The sequence below is a fragment of the Ornithorhynchus anatinus genome, chromosome 1, assembly GCF_004115215.2.
Source record: "Ornithorhynchus anatinus isolate Pmale09 chromosome 1, mOrnAna1.pri.v4, whole genome shotgun sequence".
NCBI classification, from domain to species: Eukaryota; Metazoa; Chordata; class Mammalia; order Monotremata; family Ornithorhynchidae; genus Ornithorhynchus; species Ornithorhynchus anatinus.
In genome coordinates, this window is record NC_041728.1 from 75,231,909 (window position 1) to 75,251,472 (window position 19,564).

Sequence of the window (19,564 nt, forward strand, 5' to 3'; positions counted from 1 at the left end):
CACTGTCCTCTACCAGACCCTCTGCCACCAGGTGCCCTGGCTCCCAGCACACCGGGCCCCCTGGGTCATAGAGTCACCATGAGCTGGAGTGCATCGGAGTGCTTTGTGGGACATTTTACATGGAGTGGGTGTCTGTGTGTGTGTGTGTGTGTGTGTGTGTGTGAGACACAGTGGTGTAGACATCTCTCTACTCTCTCCCTACTCTCAGTAGGTGAGCCCTACTGAGAGATCACCTCCTCCAAGAGGCCTTCCGAGACTGAGCTTCCCCTTTTCCCTCTGTTCCCTCTGCTGCCTCTCTGCCCTCCCTTCACCTCCCCTCAGCTAAGCCCCCTTTCCCCCCTTTCCCTCTGCTCCTCCCCCTCTCCCTTCCCCTCCCCTCAGCACTGTGCTCGTCCGCTCATTTGTATATATTTTCATTACCCTATTTATTTTGTTAATGAGATGTACATCCTCTTGATTCTATTTATTGCTATTGTTTTTGTCTGTCTGTCTCCCCTGATTAGACTGTAAACCCGTCAATGGGCAGGGATTGTCTCTATCTGTTGCCGAATTGTACATTCCAAGTGCTTAGTACAGTGCTCTGCACATAGTAAGCGCTCAAGAAATACTATTAAATAAATGAAAATGAAATAAGTGTAAATCATTGTCTTTAGGCTGACTTCCCTTTCCTTTTAGAACCATTATTCCAGCTTTCCAAATGCTGTGTTGGCGATGGGCAGCTTTTCTTTTGTGACCCCCCCTGCCTCCTATCTCTCTCCTCTCTGATCCATAGTTCATTCTGCTGCCCAGATCATTTTTCTAAAGAAACTTTCAGTTCATGTTTCCCCACTCCTCAAGAACCTCCAGTAGTTGTCCATCCACCTCTGCATCACATGGAATCTCCTTAGCATCAGCTTTAAAGCACTAAATCAACTTGCCCTCTCCAATCTCCCCTACTACAACTCAGCCCGCACACTTTACTACTCACTCTACTTTGTTCTCATCTATCTCTTTGCTGACTTCTCACCCACAGCTTCCCTCTGACCTGGAATGCCCTCCCTCTTCATATCTGACAGACAATTACTCTATCCAGACTGAGCTCCCCCCTTTTTCCCTCTGCTCCCTCTACCCCCGCCCTTCACCTCTCTGCAGCTAAACCCTCTTCTCCCCCCTTTCCCTCTCCTCGTCCCCCTCTCCCATCCCACCCCCTCAGCACTGTACTCGTCCGCTCAACTGTATATATCTTCATCACCCTATTTATTTTGTTTAATGAGATGTACATTACCCTGATTCTATTTATTTGCCATTGTTTTTATATGTTCTTCCCCTTGACTCTATTTATTGCCATTGTTCTCGTCTGCCTGTCTCCCCCGATTAGACTGTAAACCCGTCAAAGGGCAGGGACTGTCTCTATCTGTTGCCGATTTTTACATTCCAAGTGCTTAGTACAGTGGTCTGCACATAGTAAGCGCTTAATAAATACAATCGAATGAATATGCTAATATGTCCTGCAATATTAACTTCAGTAACTGCAATCTGTGACAGCATACTGCCCAAGTAGCAGAAATTTTTGATGACTTTAAGCTGCACACCAAATAGTGAATGGAGTTTATCATTAATGGAGGGGGAAGATAAAAAACCTCTTCTACGTTATTCTTTCATGAAACTGGCTAAGATAATTGATATCTGTTTGACAAAGTTAATTGCCGTTGCTACTTTGAGGTATATCCTGTCTGTCTGAGTCTTCCCTTTGTTTCAAAACTGTAAAACAAAGGAGACTAAATATAGTGCTTCATATGGGTAGCAATTGAATTTGGTAGTAACTTTGACTATAAGTATGTAGTTAGTATCCATGATCAAGACGGCTTAGTGGGAGGCAAATTGTAATGAGGGCCGATAATCTAAGTGTAATGACTGAACTCAAACGGTGAATGCTTTTCAATGTGAATGCTCTACTAAAAGAAAATAGAGATCAAGTGTTGTGAAATATGTTATAGTATATTTCTCTAAAGAAATGCTGATTGATATTCACTAATAATTATAAATGTAACAAAAGTCTTCCTTCACTTGGTAGTGATTATTTTTTCCCTTGAAATAAATAGCTTTAGCATATTAGGTGTGAAGTATTTTAATACAGTAGGAGTGCAGAATGTTTCATAGGACTAGGACCTTGGGGGATTCCATCTGCAGTGGCTGCATTCATGAAGATAAGACAAGACATTCAGTTGAATGGATAAAAACAATAGCACTTTGAAAGAGTATTGACCTCGTGATCAGTTTTGGAAATTTGAAATAAGAACTTTCTTATATAAAGACAGGCTGTGTGGACACATGGGTTACCTTTTCCTAATATTCTCTGTCCCCATATCCAGTTTAACTACAGGCATTTTTCATTTCCTTAGCCACCTACTGTCTTTGCAATTTATTTTACCTCTTTGAGGCCATTGTTGTTTTCAAAGGCAGTCATGTCCCACAAATTTCCTCTTTTATACACTTAGGCTAGATTAATGACATTAATGTTTATCTTCTGTATACTAGGTGACACTGTTCCAAGTTCTACTTGAAGTATAATCAGCATTACCCACAGGTAATATTGATTCAATGCAATGAAACATTAATGTAGTGAGCTCTGCCACAGAACCTTTTGTCTTTGCAAAAGTACTTGCTTTTTAAAGTTATCTTGATTATTAGCTTAGGAGGTCAAAGGGGTGAAATGGGAGTGAGTTGAAGGATTTACTATGAGAAAGCATTTTTCCATTTAAGATGACTATTAGATCAAAAGGGGATAAATCAATTTTAATGAATAATTACCTTTTTAAGATTCTAATTTATATAAAAATATATATGAATTAATATTAATTTTTGGTTTTGTAAAACTGATATCCAGTGGTTAATGTATTAAATATTAGCATTTTGGAATACTGAATACTTTAAGCAATATAAATGTTATTCTTTATAGAATGAAGCTGTTAAAATATTGTCTTCATAACTAAATAACCACTGTGGGTTCACTATTTAAAATGCAATTAAAATTGTTGGTAATTTTGAAATTAGCATTGTTATAAACACATATTTTAAAACCTAGAAAATGCCTTTTGTTCCTTATAAGTGCATTTAAATATTGTCATATTTTGGTCATTTTAGTACTATGGTATTTGTTAAGCACTTGTTATTTGTCAAACACTGTTCTAAGCGGTAGGGTAGATAATGAGTTAATCAGATAGGATTCAGAATAGGGACTGAGGACAGATTGGACTGAGGACATGGGGCTCATAATCTAAATAGGAAGTAGAAATGGCATTGAATTCCATTTTACAGATGAGAATAATGAGGCATAGAGAAGTGAAGCGACTTGCCCAAGGTCACACAGCAGAATATAGTGGAACTGGGATTAGAACCCAGGTCCTCTGACTCCCAAGTCCATGATTTATACAGTGCTGGTCTTCTATTTCCTACATTTATTTTTATCTGAAATGAAAAATCCTCAAAGGCACATCTAACATTTTAGGAACATGGTTTTATGATAAGATGGGATTTAGGGCCTTCTATAAACCTAAATGTTGATTCATCAAGAGGTTTTGTTCTGGGAGGTAATGCTGTGTTTCCAAGCTGGAGTGACTATCTGGCCACCTTAAACCCAGTTCTAGAAGTCTCACAAGAAGCACCCAAATTGCTCTTGTTATCAGTGCCCATACTTATTGCTCCGTTTGAACAATGAATAGTGGAGAAAAGGAAATACATACTATTAATTCATTGATGATTATTTGAGCTTATTATGGGCAGTGATCATATCTGCTGATTTTGTTGAACTTTCCCAAACACTTAGGACAGTACTATGCACATAGTAAGCCCTCAGTAAGTTTGATTGAGGAGAACTGGAGTTGAAAAGGAAACTCTAATTTGGAGGGAATAACCTTGTGGGGGGCGGAGAGGCAGAGATGGGAGGAGGCCTAAAAAAAGCAAACAATTCCTAGATTTTACATAGATTTTACATAGAAACTATTATTCATTCATTCATTTGATCATATTTATTAAAGGGATACTGTGTGCAGAGCACTGTACTAAGCACTTAGGAAAGTACAATATAGCAATAAAGAGTGACAGTCCTTGCCCACAATGAGCTCACATTCTAGGGGGGTGAGAGGGACATCATTACAAATAAACAGACATCAATATAAATAAATAAAATTACAGATGTGTACCTAAGTGCTGGCTTCTCCCTATTCCTCCTGGACATTATTCTAACATATTTGGCATGACCAAATCTGAATGATTCTAGACTGTAAACATGGAAGAAAGCAATGGTAAACCACTTCCTATTTATACCAAGAAAACTCTATGGATACACTACCAGAACTTTTGCTGATGGAGATGGGGCTTTCTGGGAGAGATGTATCCATGGAGTTGCTATGGGTTGGAGACAACTCAACAGCATAAGGCAAAGCAAGATTGTAGGTGCCCAACCATAGCATTCAACAAATGCCACTGATTGATTGATGACCATAGAATATGATGGTATCATAGAGAAATCGAAGAACAAAACAAGTATAAATACTGATACAGACATTGAAACATAGATGTAGCTCAGGTGCCAGCTGAAGGGACTCACAAGGTGCTGGTCTTAGAGAAGCAAAAATTCTAATTTCCATTTGGTATTGGCTTTGAGGAAGTTGACAGGACAGGACTGGTGACATCACACAGGCCAGGACACCCATTTCCCCTCTGGCCATGAGCTAGGCAGTACAGCATTTCGACCCTTTTGCCCATCTGGGATAAGATGGATTATGCAATGCTGGAGAGGGGGACATTCAACCTAGCAAGTTCAGATCTGGCACAAGAGCCACAGCGCATCAACCCCATCCTGGTGGGCCCTGGACAGGACATAATGCCCTTTCTAATCCCATAAGATTCACTCAGACTTCCCATGGGATGTCTGCCAGACTTCCCAATGGCATTCCCTGAGGTGTAGAGTGGGCACTGTGCTGGAAAAATGCTAAACTTATCTGGTACTAAGGAGTCAACAAGCTAGGTCTGGAATGAAAAAGTATCGGATTGGTGAGTTTGGGTGGGAAGATGAAGGATTCTCTTTTGGACATGTTAAGTTTAAGGGATCAAAGGTGAGATGTTCTGAAGGCAGGGGGAAATGTAATCCTACAGAGAAGGAGAGAGGTTGGAGCTGGACAGGGATATTTGGCAGTTATTATCTTAAAGATGGTGATTGACACCATGGGGGTAGAGGAACTTTCCAGGAGAGGGAGTATAAATGGAGAAAAGAAGGGGACCCAGAATTGAGCCTCAAGGGACTTGCACAGTTAGGGGGGTGGGAAGCAGATAAGAAACTTGTGAAACAGGCTGAGTGGCCAGAGAGGTAGGAGGAGAACCAGGAGAAGACAGTGTCAGTAAAACCAAAGGTTACATATTGTTAACAGGTGTCAAAGGTTGATAAATGCTGTGTTATTACAGAAATGTCAACTCAAGTGGCTGATGTATTGGGGGAGTATGACACACTGCACTAGGGTGCAGAGCCTTTTAAGAAATTGGATTTCAATGTAGACATTTGAGGATGATTGGTTTGATTGGCCCTAATGAGTGGAACAGGTGTTCTCCGATCCAACTTCTAGAAATTTATCTTGAATTCTGGAGTTCAAGGTATTTACATTTTTGATTTCTGTGCTCCTGTTTCCAAGGGCCTTTTGCGGAGGATTCAATCAGGTAAAGAGTGAAAGTCTGTTGGCATCTGTTTTAATATCAGAAACCGCACACAGCAGGATGGAAGGGGATTGGAAAACTCTAAAATATCTGTAGCAATCCAAGCCACATGAAACCATGCAAGAGAAAGTGATGTTTAATTTTGGTTACCCCCAAGTTAGGAACCATTTACTCAAACTTCCTTGGACCTGTACTGGGACTCATTTCATTTGGAACTTTGGAGAGATGGAAAGTTTGACAAATGGACATTCAGTTTTAACTATGTGTCTTTACAGCTACTGCCTTGGAAAATGTCTTGCTGCCAAATGATCACTGCTGCTGTAACAGAAAGCTAGTATTGGATTCAAACTGAAATCACAAAACTGCTAATCTTGGTGTTTTGTTATTATGCACTTCAAGACTGAGCATTCCAGGTGTTTCACAGTGTTCTTAACAGAATTATGCATGAAGCCTAGTAATAGGAGTAAAAAGCCATTAGTAATTTGCTGATTGCATCCATTGATCTTGGTTTTTTACTTCTGTCATTGTTCGTAGTATGATGCCTGTTGCAAGTAGCAGGAATTACATGCTTATATTGATGAGAGGATAGAAATGTTTGCAGAGTAATATTATGGCAGTGTTAAAAGGTTAATTGAAGTAAAAAGTGTATAATAATGCAGAGCTCTGAATCCAATCTGCCAAAAATAAAATTTTCATCAGTTTATCTCTTTTGATGATTCAAAGTTTTCTTCTCTGGTAAACAAGCTAATGATCTAAATTTATGCTCCATTGCCCTGAGCCAGGAAACATCTTATTAGTTTCTTTACAAAATAATTTGAGGACCCTCTTCCGTGGAAAAGGAGTCCTATGGAATGCCTGAAACTATCTGTAAGAACGCTCAGTCTGTTTCCTGAAGCAGGAGAGAAAGACGACAGTCAAACAGTGAGTTGTGATCCATCGCCAGCAATGTAATGGTTCCCACATATCCCTTGCTTTATCCTAAGTTTTCTCAAATATTTGTGGCCTGATGATAGCTCGAAGAAAAGAAATGAAGAAGCATAGCTGAAGCAAATAGATACAAAAATTAATTCATTAATTCAATCATATTTATTGAGCGCTTACTGTGTGCGGAGCACTGTACTAAGAGCTTGGAAAGTACAATACAGCAAAAAAGAGAGAAAATCCCTGCTCACTGTGGGCTGACAGTCTGGGGAGGGTGAGGGGGATGGGACAGAGACAGACATCAATACAAGTAAACAATAGAATTATAGATATATATGTCCAAGAACTCCTTATGTTCCCTCTCAAACCCTGTCTTCTCCCTGACTTTTCCGTCACTATATATGGCACTACCATCCTTCCCATCACACAAGCCCGCAACCTTGGTATCATCCTTGAATCCACTTTCTCATTCACCTCACACATCCAATCATCAAAACCTGCCAGTCTCATTTTCACAACATTGCCTAGATTTGCCCTGTCCTCTCCATCCAAACCCTTACCACATTAGTTACTCATCCTATCCCGACTGGATTACTGCATCAGCCTCCTTTCTGATCTCCCAAACTCCTGCCTCTCCCCACTTCAGTCAGTACTTCACTCTGCTGCCCAAATTATCTTTCTGCAGAAGTGTTCTGGGCATGTCACACCTCCTCCTCAAAAATCTCCAGTGGTTGTCTATCAACCTCCATATCAAGCAAAAACTCCTCAATGTTGGCTTCAAAGCTCTCCATCACCTTGCCCCTTCCTACCTCACCTCCCTTCTCTCCTACTACATCCCAGCCTGCACACTCCATTCCTCTGGTGCCAATCTTCTCACTGTGCCTTGTTCTCGCCTGTCCCACCGTCGATCCCTGGCCCACATCCTGCCTCTGGCCTGGAATGCCCTCCCTCCTCACATCTGTCACACTTCCCCCCTTAAAATCTCTACTGAAGGCTCACCTCCTCCAGGAAGACTTCCCAGACTAAGTCCCCCTTTTTTCTTCAGCTTCCCCTCTCCTCCTCATCACCCTGACTCGTTCCCTTTGCTCTACTTCCCTCCCCACCCCACAGCATTTTTGTATATATGTACATATCTATAGTTTAATTTCTAATTAATGTCTGTTTACCTGTTTTGATGTCTGTCTCCCTTCTTCTAGACATTGAGCCTGTTGTGGGCAGGGATTGACTCTCTTTGCTGCTGAATTGTACTTTCCAGGTGCTTAGTACAGTGCTCTGCACACAGTAAGTACTCAATAAATACAATTGAATAAATGAAGTTCTGTGGCGTGGGGGAGAGGGGGATATAGCAAGGGGAGAGAGTCATAGTGATCCCGAAGGGAGGAGGAGCTGAGGAAAAGCGGGACTTAGTCTGGGAAGGCCTCTTGGAGGAGGTGTACCCTCAGTAGGCTTTGAACGGGGAAGAGTGATTGTCTGGTGGCCAATCCCATTGAAGAATTCCCATCAAAGCTGAGAAAGCTCAATATTGTGCTTGTCATCTTTTTGCAGCATGGCGTAGCGGATAGAGAATGGGTCTGGGAGTCTCAGAAGGTCATAGAATCTAATCTGGGCTGAGCCACTGTTTGTTGTGTGGCCCTAGGCAAGTCACTAGAGACGCAGCATGGCAGAGTGAATAGACCATGGGCCTGGGAGTCGGAAGGTCCGTGGGTTCTAATCCCAGCTCTACCACTTGTCTCTTGTCACCTCACTTCTCTGTGACTCGGTTACCTCATCTGTAAAATGAGGATTGAGACTGTGAGCCCCACATGGGACAGGGACTCTGTCCAACTTGATTTACTTGTATCTACCCCAGCATTTAGTACAGTGTCTAGCACATATTAAGTGCTTAACATATACCGTAATTATTATTTTTGTGCATATCTCCTGTCTCCTAAAAAGCCTCTGATTGTTGCCCATTCCTCTACACATCAAGCAGAAACTTCAGACAAAGGCTTTAAGGCAATCCACCAGTTCTTTCCCACTTACATATTCTCACTTCTTTCCCACTACCACCCAATTTACGTGCTTCACTCCTCTCAAGCCAAACTATCTTCTGGGCCTCATTTTCATTTCTATCACCCCTGATCTTTGGCTTAAACCTTCCCATCATCCTGCAACTCCCTCATTCACCACATCTAGCAAATCAGCACTTTCCCATATTTAAACCTCTTCTGAAATCATGTCTCCTTTGGGAAGTCTGTTCTGATCAATCTTTCATTTCCCTACCCTATTTTCCCCATATTTATACTAGCAATTTCTGCCCACCAAGCACTTGGGGCACTCAAATGCTGAGTCACTTGCATACAGCATTTCTTAAAGGACTCTTTCTAGAACTTAGGTGAAGCTCAGTTTGTTGATGTGAAGAGTTTCTCAGAGTTCTTGAAGTGTATTCTATCACCTGCATCCATGTCACTTTTGAATTTTCCAGCATGAATGCATATTAGGAATTGAATGGGACCAGGTATTCTATACATCCCAGATGTGCCCCGTTGGAGATAGAGATTGGATTGGACAGGGCTCCCTTGTCTTTGACCCACCCTCCATGCTTTTACAAAGTAGCCTCACAACCTGAATGAACTTTTTAGGGCAATCAAATTTGCTAAGTGATTTTCAGAGTACAGATGTACTGATCGTATCAAATATTTTTTGTAAGGTCTATGATAAGTATGTAGAGGTTTTATTGCTGTTTGCACTGTTTTTCTTGTATCAAATATGCTGAAAAAATCATGTGTACTGTGCCACACTATCGCCTGAGGTTACATTCTGATTCAAGAGTATTCAGTCAATACTGCTATTTAGAGCTGAGCTATGATCCTGCTGGCACTGGTGAGCAATAAGATTGCTTGATAATTGTGCTATCAGGTCTTTTACTTTTCCTCTCAATAATGATGGAGATACTGGTGCTTCGTGATCTTGTCTTGCCAGTTGATACTGAGTTAGGTATGTAAATAATGCTGATGGAACTAATCAAGGAGTAGGATGTGGCATTTCTGTGGAATGTGGGTCTCAAGGCTGAAGGCAGCTCTATAGCACTGTATAGCATTATAGCTCCGTAGCATTTTACTTTTAGGTGTAGCATTGAATACCATTCTGCCCAATTTGACAATCTCCTAACTTACTTATACAACACTTACTTCTATGTTGCCAGTTCAGAATTTTGGTTGTGTTTGACTTCCACAGTTTGGCTCAAAATATCGCCGGTTTTCTTTAGATTTACTATAAGTCTATAATACCTAGCTTATCTGGCAAAGTTCTTTGCAATCACTTGCTTGACTTCTTATCTCCTAATTGTCTTAGTTTCCCAGCTGAATTAACCCCATCCCCAGCTCTATCATGTTCTTCCAAAATTATAAATAATAATTTAGGTGCAGTTGCCTCATGGTTTTATATTCTGGCAAATGACTTTGTCCCTACTTCCATGATTTGGTTTGCTTTGGCGACTGCTACACAAAGGGTCAGTGATCTAAACTAAATTTAAAATATTCCTCAAAAATTTATTTCTTTATTCCCAATAGTTACACTTGGGGTTTTTTTCCCATTTGTTTCCTTGTTTTTATTTTAAACTTCTTCTGGAATTTTTTCAATCCACTCCCTTAGGGATATACAATCTTCTGGTAGTTTATTCTTTTCTATCTGGTTTTCAACAGCCAAAGGGCTTAGAGAGGGATTATAGAGCTCATTGCATACTACCTCTTCCAGATCATTTACAAAGGTATTAAAGGCAACCAGCCCCAACACTGAGGGAAACCCACTGTTAACACCCTTCCTCCATGAAAAGCGGAAGTAGCTATTTTTCTACTCTTGTTTTCATCCTCTAATAGAACAACTTGTTAGAGTTAGGAAACTCTACCCACGACTTTGACCATTCAACAGCTGTCTTTAGCAAATAGGTTTATCCATCCCACCTTACCACTTCTGCATATTCTCAGTTTATACTGACTTTCTTGTATTCATTGAATATGTTTATCAACTCTGTATATTATACTCTCCCAAGTGCTTCCTACAGTTTTCTGCACACAGTAAGTGCTTAATGAATATGACTGACTGACTGTTAGTTAGCCTTCCATAGCTCTGCATCAATATTCAATCAGTAGTTGTTTCTACTCCTCCAATTATTTATGAATAGCTGAAACTATTTCTCTTAATTATACCCTCACAAGCATGTGGATTAGGGTTCCTCTGAACACAGGAGACTCTCAATACTACTGACTGAATGATCGAAACTTTTTCAAAATGTAAATATATTATAGTCACTGGTTCTCCTATATCCACATAGTCCTATTAAAACACTGCAACAAATTAGAGACATGATTTCTACTTACAGAAACTATGGAGTCTACTAAGTTTCAATGTACAAACGTGAGATTTAGCAGTCGATAACACCCGGATTCATCTTTGGTATCCCTTTTACAGATGGGAGTTTCAGTGACCATTTGACATTTTCTGGTACTCTGGGCTCTGAAAAGATAGATTCCATACTCCCTCTCCTAGAGTTCTATGGGTTCTCTGTTCAGATCCTTCAGATTTCTCATGTGGATTACATCTGATCCTGGTGATTTGTTTTTCAATTTAGTCTAAAGCATTGTGTTATCCAGTTCCTCTGACTGTGTGTGACCAAAAACCAATTTAAATGTGGGATTATTTCTAACACTTTCTACTCTGACTCTGAGCTCACTGTGGGCAGGAATGTGTCTGTTTCTTGTTATATTTTACTCCCAAACACTTAGTACAGGGCTTTGAACACAATAAGTGCTCAATAAATATGAATGAATGAATACTGAAAAGGCTGAACTACACAATTTATTGAGCCCCTGAGCTATCAACATTTCATCCCCAAGTGCACCACAAATGTCATATGGCTCATTAATTCATTCATTGTCATATTTATTGAGCACTTACTGTATGCAGAGAACTGTACTAAGCGCACTGGGAGAGTACATCAACAATAAACAGACACATTCCCAGTCTACAGTCTAGACAGACATCAGAACAAATAAATAATTACAAATATGTACATAAGTACTATGGGGCTGGGAGTGGAGAAAAAAACAGGGAGCAAGTCAAAGTGACATCGAGTGAGTGGGAGAAGAGGAAAGGTGGGGCTTAGTCTGGGAAGGGCTCTTGGAGGAGATGGCTCCATTGATTCCCTAGCCAGATTCCTACTTTTTTGTAGATGAAGGAAGAATCTTTTAGCTTTGGCATTCCTTGGAAGGTGCTCTTCAAACTCCTCTTTCGCCCCTATAATTTCCTCTTTGCACCTGACCTACGACTCTTCATGGATTTTCTCACTTGGGCAAGCTTTATGTTGCTTGAAGAGTGAATCTTTCCCTTTAATGACTTCTTTAGTCTTTCTAGTTAGACACACAGGTTAAGAGCTGATCCTCATTTTTTTTTCATTCTGGGGCACCCAGAAACCTTCTTGTATGACACTTTCTTTGAAAAGCACCATTTCAGCGTTTTTCCCTAACTGCACCCCACATATTTCATAGTTTTCTGAAATTAAAAATCCTATGCTTTTTGGCTTTCTCCTACCTGCAAATATCTTAAATTTCATGAGACTAAACTACTGTAGAGTAGCTTTCCCATGGACCACTGATGCTAGGTCTTAAATTTCCAAATTCTATACTTTCACAATGCTTATGTTGCCAACTGGAACACTGTAGGGTAGCTCTTTAGGCAGTCTCTGCGGCTGTCTAGACTCTCTTAGCTGAATGCCTATGAGCTAATATGAAGTTGCCTTTGGTTTTATTCCTTTATTCAGTTGTTTAGTGATCTCATGGATGCTCTTTTCCTGTTGTTCTGTCTTATTTTAAACACACAGAAATTTTTGTTTGCTTGAATGGACCACTTCGTTAAATTAATACTGTTAGTTTTTTTTAAATTAAAAAAATCCAAAATTTAATTTTTAGATTAGGATATACTACTGATCTCAATCCACTTTTTTTAAATGCTGTGGGCTGAATTGGTCCTGTAAGGTCTCTGGGGTAGTTCCATTTTAGGATTCTGAGGAAAATCAGAAGGATCACTCCTACCTCTCTGAGGGACCCCTGAAAATGGTTCTGGTTGGGACAGGCCAACCTCTGGAGCCTCTGCCCAAAGTGCCAAGTTATCAGAAATGTAGCTTGGCCTTAGTGAGCCATTGAACACTCCTGCCTAGTTTGATGATTCCACTGTAGAAACAGGGAAGATAGTACAGATATGGCAGTGTCTCCTGGTGCCTAAACTTGGTAAGTCATATTAACTTCTATTATCCAGTCCTTTGAAATCCAGACCTTTTGGGACTAGTATTACAATTGGTTCAACTTTCTTCAGTGAGGAAACTGGAATTTCATTGACTTTCAGAATCTATCAATGGGATTTTCTCCTTCTAGAATGTGACATAGATTTAACACGAATGTTTAGCCCAAGTTATTCCTCATGTGCTGGTTTGATCATTATAGAAATCTGAGACAAATTTTGTAAGCATCCAATCCCTTGATAATTCATAGATCCAAAAGCTTTAATTTACAAAGGCTGATCTTTGAAATTTAGCCTCAAATAAAAAATGAAGTTTTGATTTTCTTTCCGCAATTTAAACTTCCTTTTCAAAGCAATCTGGATTTTTATTTATCCATATTGTGCTTGGTCCCACTCGATCATGATAAACAAGGATAAATGGTACATAGTACCCTGCCCAAAAGGAGTTCTAGAATTAGCTTGTGCTTGTCTGAAAATTACTGATGACCCTGGAGGGTAAGGATCATTTTAAACACAGTGTGCAATATATATATACATATATATATATAATTCATTCAGCTTTCTCTTAACTACTTTATTTATTACAGGGATTCCAAAGTTCACTTGAGAGAATTAATGTGATTTTTATCAGTCATACAGAATAAAGAATAATTTACAAGCCATATGTTCTGTAATTTAATATTCTTTAGTAGCCGTCCATAAGGTATGATTGAACTTGTAGAGAAATCTTTCCAGCAGGGTGACATTTTTTCAACGCTTACTCGTTAGTCTTGTACTCATCCCACTGCCTATTTTTATTGCACAAATATTGCCACTAATGGACCGTATGTGATTCAGGAGCAATAAAATACATTGAACATTTAATTGTGACTAAAACATATCTGCAAAGGGACAATTACATTTATGACTCACTTTGCAAATTGCGAATCCTATCTTTTAATCTGTGGTGAGCAGCGTTCTTTTTGTTGGAAGATGTAAAATTATTTGGAAATAAGTGAGTTATGTACTTCATAGATTAACTGCAGTTCAGAACATTTGTCTTCTATATTTTTATGGGCATGAATACTTCTCTGTGGGCTCTTGTGCATATGTCTTTGTTGTAAATTTAAGTAGTCTGAGTGTCCCAAAATGTATCTATTTTGGGTGAATAAGAGATGGGTCAAGGACAACACCAAGGTTATAGGCTTAAGAGGCAGGAAGAAAGGTTGTGTTGTCTACAATGATGGGAAAATCAGTGGGAGGACAGGGTTTGGAGAGAAAGATAGGAGTTTGGTTTTGGATGTGTTAAGTTTGAGATGTCGGGAAGTCATCCAAGTAGAGATGTCTTGAAGGCAGGAAGAAATGCAAGATTGTAGAGAGGGAGAGAGATCAGGGTGGAGATGTAGATTTAGGAATCACTGCGTAGAGGTGGTAGTTGAAGTGATGGGAGTGAATGAGTTCTCCATGGGCATTAGTGTAGATATTCATTCATTCAATAGTATTTATTGAGTGCTTACTATGTGCAGAGCACTGTACTAAGCGCTTGGAATGTACAATTCGGCAATAGATAGAGACAATCCCTGCCCACTGATGGGCTTACAGTCTAATTGGGGGAGACAGACAGACAAAAACAATAACAAATAGAATCAAGGAGATGTACATCTCATTAAAACAATAGCAATAAATAGAATCAAGGGGATGTACATCTCATTAACAAAATAAATAAGGTAATAAAAATATATACAAATGAGCGGACTAGCTCAGTGATGAGGGGAGGGGAAGGGAGAGAGGGAGGAGCAGAGGGAAAGGGGGAAAGGGAGCTTAGATGAGAGGAGGTGAAGGGGGTGTTAGAGAGGCAGCAGAGGGAGCAGAGGGAAAAGGGGAAGCTCAGTCTGGGAAGGCCTCTTGGAGGAGGTGGGCTCTCAGTAGGGCTTTGAAGAGGGGAAGAGAATTAGTTTGGCGGAGGTGAGGAGGGAGGGCATTCCAAGACAGCGGGAGGACTTGGACCAGGGGTCGTTGGCGGGTTAGGCAAGAGCGGGGGATGGTGAAGAGGTAGGTGGCAGAGGAGCGGACCCTATGGGGTGGGCAGTAGAAAGAGAGAAGAAAGGAGAGGTAGGAGGGGGCAAGGTGAGAGCCTTGTAGCCTAGAGTGAGAAGGTTTTGTTTCGTGCAGAGATTGATAGGCAACCACTGGAGGTTTTTAAGAAGGGGAGTGACATGCCCAGAGCGTTTCTGCAGGAAGATGAGCTGGGCAGCGGAATGAAGAATAGACTGGAGCAGGCAGAGACAGGAGGAAGGGAGATCAGAGAGAAGGCTGACACAATAATCCAGCCGGGATATTATGAGAGCCCATACCAGTAAGATAGCCATTTGGGTGGAGAGGAAAGGGCGGATCTTGGCAATATTATGAAGGTGAGACCGGCAGGTCTTGGTGACAGATTGTATGTGTGGGGTGAATGAGAGAACCGAGTCTAAGATGACACCAACGTTGCGGCCTTGAGAGATGGGAAGGATGGTCGTACCATCCACAGTGATAGGGAAGTCAAGGAGAGGACAGGGCTTGGGAGGGAAGATAAGGAGCTCAGTTTTGGACATGTTGAGTTTTAGAGGGTGGGCAGACATCCAGGTAAAGACGTCCTGGAGGCAGGAGGAGATATGAGCCTGAAGGGAAGGGGAGAAGACAGGGGCAGAGATGTAGATTTCTGCTTCTCTTCAGAGAAGCAGCGTGGCACAGTGGAAAGAGCCTGGGCTTGGGAGTCAGAGGTCATAGGTTCGAATACCGGCTCAACCGCTTGCCAGCTGTGTGACTTTGGGCAAGTCACTTATCTGTGCCTCAATTACCTCATCTGTAAAATGGGGATTAAAACTGTGAGCCCCACGTGGGACAACCTGATCACCTTGTATCCCCCAGCGCTTAGAACAGTGCTTTGCACGTAGTAAGCACTTAACAAATGCCACCATTTTTTAATTTAGATTTGTGTGTTATCTGCATAGAGATTATAGTTGAAGCCGTGAGAGCGAATGAGTTCACCAAGGGAGTGAGTGTAGATGGAGAACAGAAGAGGGCCAAGAACTGACCCTTGAGGAAGTCCTACAGATAGAGGATGGGACGGGGAGAAGGAGCCTGTGAAGGAGACCGAGAATGAATGGCCAAAAAGATAAGAGGAAAACCAGGAGAGGTCAGAGTCCGTGAAGCCAAGGTGAGATAAGGTGCGGAGGAGAAGGAGATGGTCTACAGTGTCAAAGGCAGCTGTGAGGTCAAGGAGGATTAGGATAGAGTAGGAGCCATTGGATTTGGCAAGAAGGAGATCATGGGTAACCTTAGAGAGAGCAGTCTCAGTACAGTGGAGGGGATGGAAGCCAGATTGAAAGGGGTCCAGGAGAGAATGAGAGTTAAGGAATTCTAGGCAGCGAGTGTAGACGACTCATTCTAGGAGCTTGGAAAGGTAGGGTAGTAGAGAGATAGGGCGATAACTGGAAGGGGAAGTGGGGTCAAGAGAGGGTTATTTTTAGGATGGGGGAGACATGGACATGTTTGAAGGCAGAAGGGAAGAAGCCATTGGAGAGTGAACAGTTAAAGATAGAAGTTAAGGAGAGGAGGAGGGACGGGGCAATGGTTTTTATAAGGTGAGCAGGAATGGGGTCCGAGGCACAGGTGGAGGGAGTGGCACTTGCGAGGAGGGAGGAGATCTCCTCTGAGGATACTGCAGGAAAAGATGAGAAAGTAGGGGAGAGGGTTGGGGGGGGGGAGGTAGAAGGGGGAGGGGTGACTTTAGGAGCTCAGACCTGATTGTGTTAATTTTCGTGATTTAGTAGGTGGCCAGATCTTTGGGGGAGAGGGATGGGGGAGGGGGTGGAACAGAGGGCCTGAGGAGCGAATTAAAGGTCCGAAACAATTGGCGGGGGTGACGGGCATGGGTGTCAGTGAGGGAAGAAAAGAAGTTTTGCCTGGCGGAGGAGAGGGCTGAGTTAAGGCAGGAAAGGATAATTTGAAATGGAAAAGGATGGCTTGGTGCTTGGACCTTCACCAGCAGCGCTCAGCAGCTCGAGCATAAGAGCATAGGAGGTGGACAGAGGCAAGGGACCCAGAACTGAACCTTGAGAGACTCCCATAATTAGGAGGTGGGAGGTAGAGGAGGAGCCCACAAAAAAGACTGAGAATGAATGGGCAGAGAGATGAGGATAACCAGGAGGGGACAGTGTCAGTGAAGCCAAGGTTGGATATTGTTTTGAGGAGAAGGGGTTGGTCAGCAGTGTTGAAGGCAGCTAAGAGGTCGAGGAGGATTAGGATTGAGTAGAAGCCATTGGATTTGCATAAAGGACATCATTTGTCACATTTTAGTGGGTGATTAATTAATGTCCGTATCCCTCTCTAGTCTGTAAACTCAGTGTTGGTAGGAAACATGCTACCAACTTTGTTGTATTATGTAACTCTCCCAAGCTCTTGGTACACTGCACTCAGTAAATGATCAATAAATTAGATTGATATTAAGATATGAGATTAGGATATGCTACTCAGCCCAATCCACCTTTTTTTAATGCTTTGGGCTGGATTGTTCATAAAATACCCCTGGAGTAGTTCCATTTTAGGATCCCAAGGAGAATTGGAAGGAACACTTCTTCCCCTCTGAGACGTATCTGAAAATGGTTCTGGTTGTCAGAGGCCAGAGAAAGCCACTGGGACTGTAACTTCTGCCCAAGATGCCAAGTTATCAGAAATGCAGCGTGGCCTTAGTGAGCCACTGAACACTCCTGCCCAGTTTGATGATTCCATTATAGACACAGGGAAGATAAATAAATAAATGTTGGTATTTGTTAAGCTCTTACTATGTGCCGAGCACTGTTCTAAGCGCTGGGGTAGACACAGGGGAATCAGGTTGTCCCACTTGGGGCTCACAATCTTAATCCCCATTTTACAGATGAGGTAACTGAGGCACCAAGAAGTTAAGTGACTTGCCCAAATTCACACAGCTGACAAGTGGCCGAGCCGCGATTGGTACAGATAGGGTAGTGTCACCTGTTGCCTAAACTTGTTAAATCATATTAACCTCTATTATGCAGTTCCTTGAAATTCAGACCTTCTTGAGCCCAGCATTACAATTGGTTCGATTTTATTTTCTGAGGAAACTGGAATTTCATTGACTTTCAGAATCTATCAGTGGGATTTGCTACTTCTAGGAAGTGAAATGAATTTATCAAGAATGTTAGCCCAAATTATTCCTCATGTGCTGGTTTGATCACTGAGGAAATCTGAGACATTTTTTGTAAGCATACAACCCCTTGAAATTCATAGACCCAAAAACGATAATTTACATAGGCTAACCTTTGAAGTTTAGCCTCAAATTAAAAAAAAGTTGAAATTTTCTTTCCACATTTTAAACTCTGTTTTCAAAGCAATCTGGATTTTTATTTGTCCATATTGTATATGGCCCCACTCAATCAAGATAAACAAAGTTAAATAGTACATAATATCCTATTGAAATGGAGTTCTAGAATTAAGCTCTAGGCTGTAAGCTCATTACAAGTAGGGAACATGTCTACCAATTCTGTGGTATTGTACTCTCCCAAGTGCTTAGTATAGTGCTTTCTGCACACACTAAGCACTCAATAAATATGAATGATTGATTTGATCATTTGTTAAGACATATTTTCTTCCTCATCTTCCCTTTAAGTTTGTAAGTTTCTTGAAAGCCAGAAGTCTTAGCTTATTCATATTCTAACCTCTTTACTGGACTTTCCACCACAATGTCCAGTGCTGTTTGTGGACTTATATATGTACTTGATGGTGATGATAATAATATCTGCCTTACTCTCATGTTTCTCATTATCTTTTAGGGAAATTTTTCCTTAGCATAAAAAGGTATGTAGCTGAAGCTGAAGCAGGGTTTCTTTGCTCCTGATTGATACATGACCTGGCTTATTCCTACTGACTGTGAGTCTGCTCTGTGCTGACTCTGCAAAGCGATGGATAATCTGTTGTTTGTTGTGTCTATGCCTGTTAATGTTTCCAGGGCACAAAGATAATGCATGAGTGACAGTTTTAAGTAGTTTATAGGAGCTCTCAGTTTATTGAAGTAAATTTCAAACTAAAGTTACACTCCATGCTGGGTGGTGTTATAAATAATCTGAAGTTAAAGATCATATGGTTGTCAACATTTCAATTGACCTCTGTCACATAGGACTCACAGTCTTAGAGTGATAGCTAACTTTTAGAATTGGTTTAATTTGAGGTGACATTGCCCATCTTTATTCCTATCCAGTCCCAGCGGTTCAGGCATTCACTTTCTGTTGCTATCTATTGGAAATATGTTGAACCACCAACTCAATGTAGTAGCACCTCTAATGCAAATGAATGGCCCTAGCCATAGTGATGCTGCTGGTGCAGCAGTTAACAAGAGAAACAGGAATGATTGTCAGCAAATGAGAGAGGGCTATGAAAAGAATTTATACCTGTCCTTTGGATATCAAAAATGATGCTACTGATGATGACATTCTATGTGTGCACAGATGTAGCTGATAAGACTGTTGGGTGACTGGCAAACTATATGTGCTACATTTTCAATTCTCTTTTTTTAAGTCATCAAGCATACATCTCTGCCCTGAGAATTGTTGTATTTCTAATTGCTTTATTGCGGGTTGGACCATCCTCTCCTACTATCCACAGGTATGCGTCATCTGGAATTTTTCATTACACCTTTTAAGTC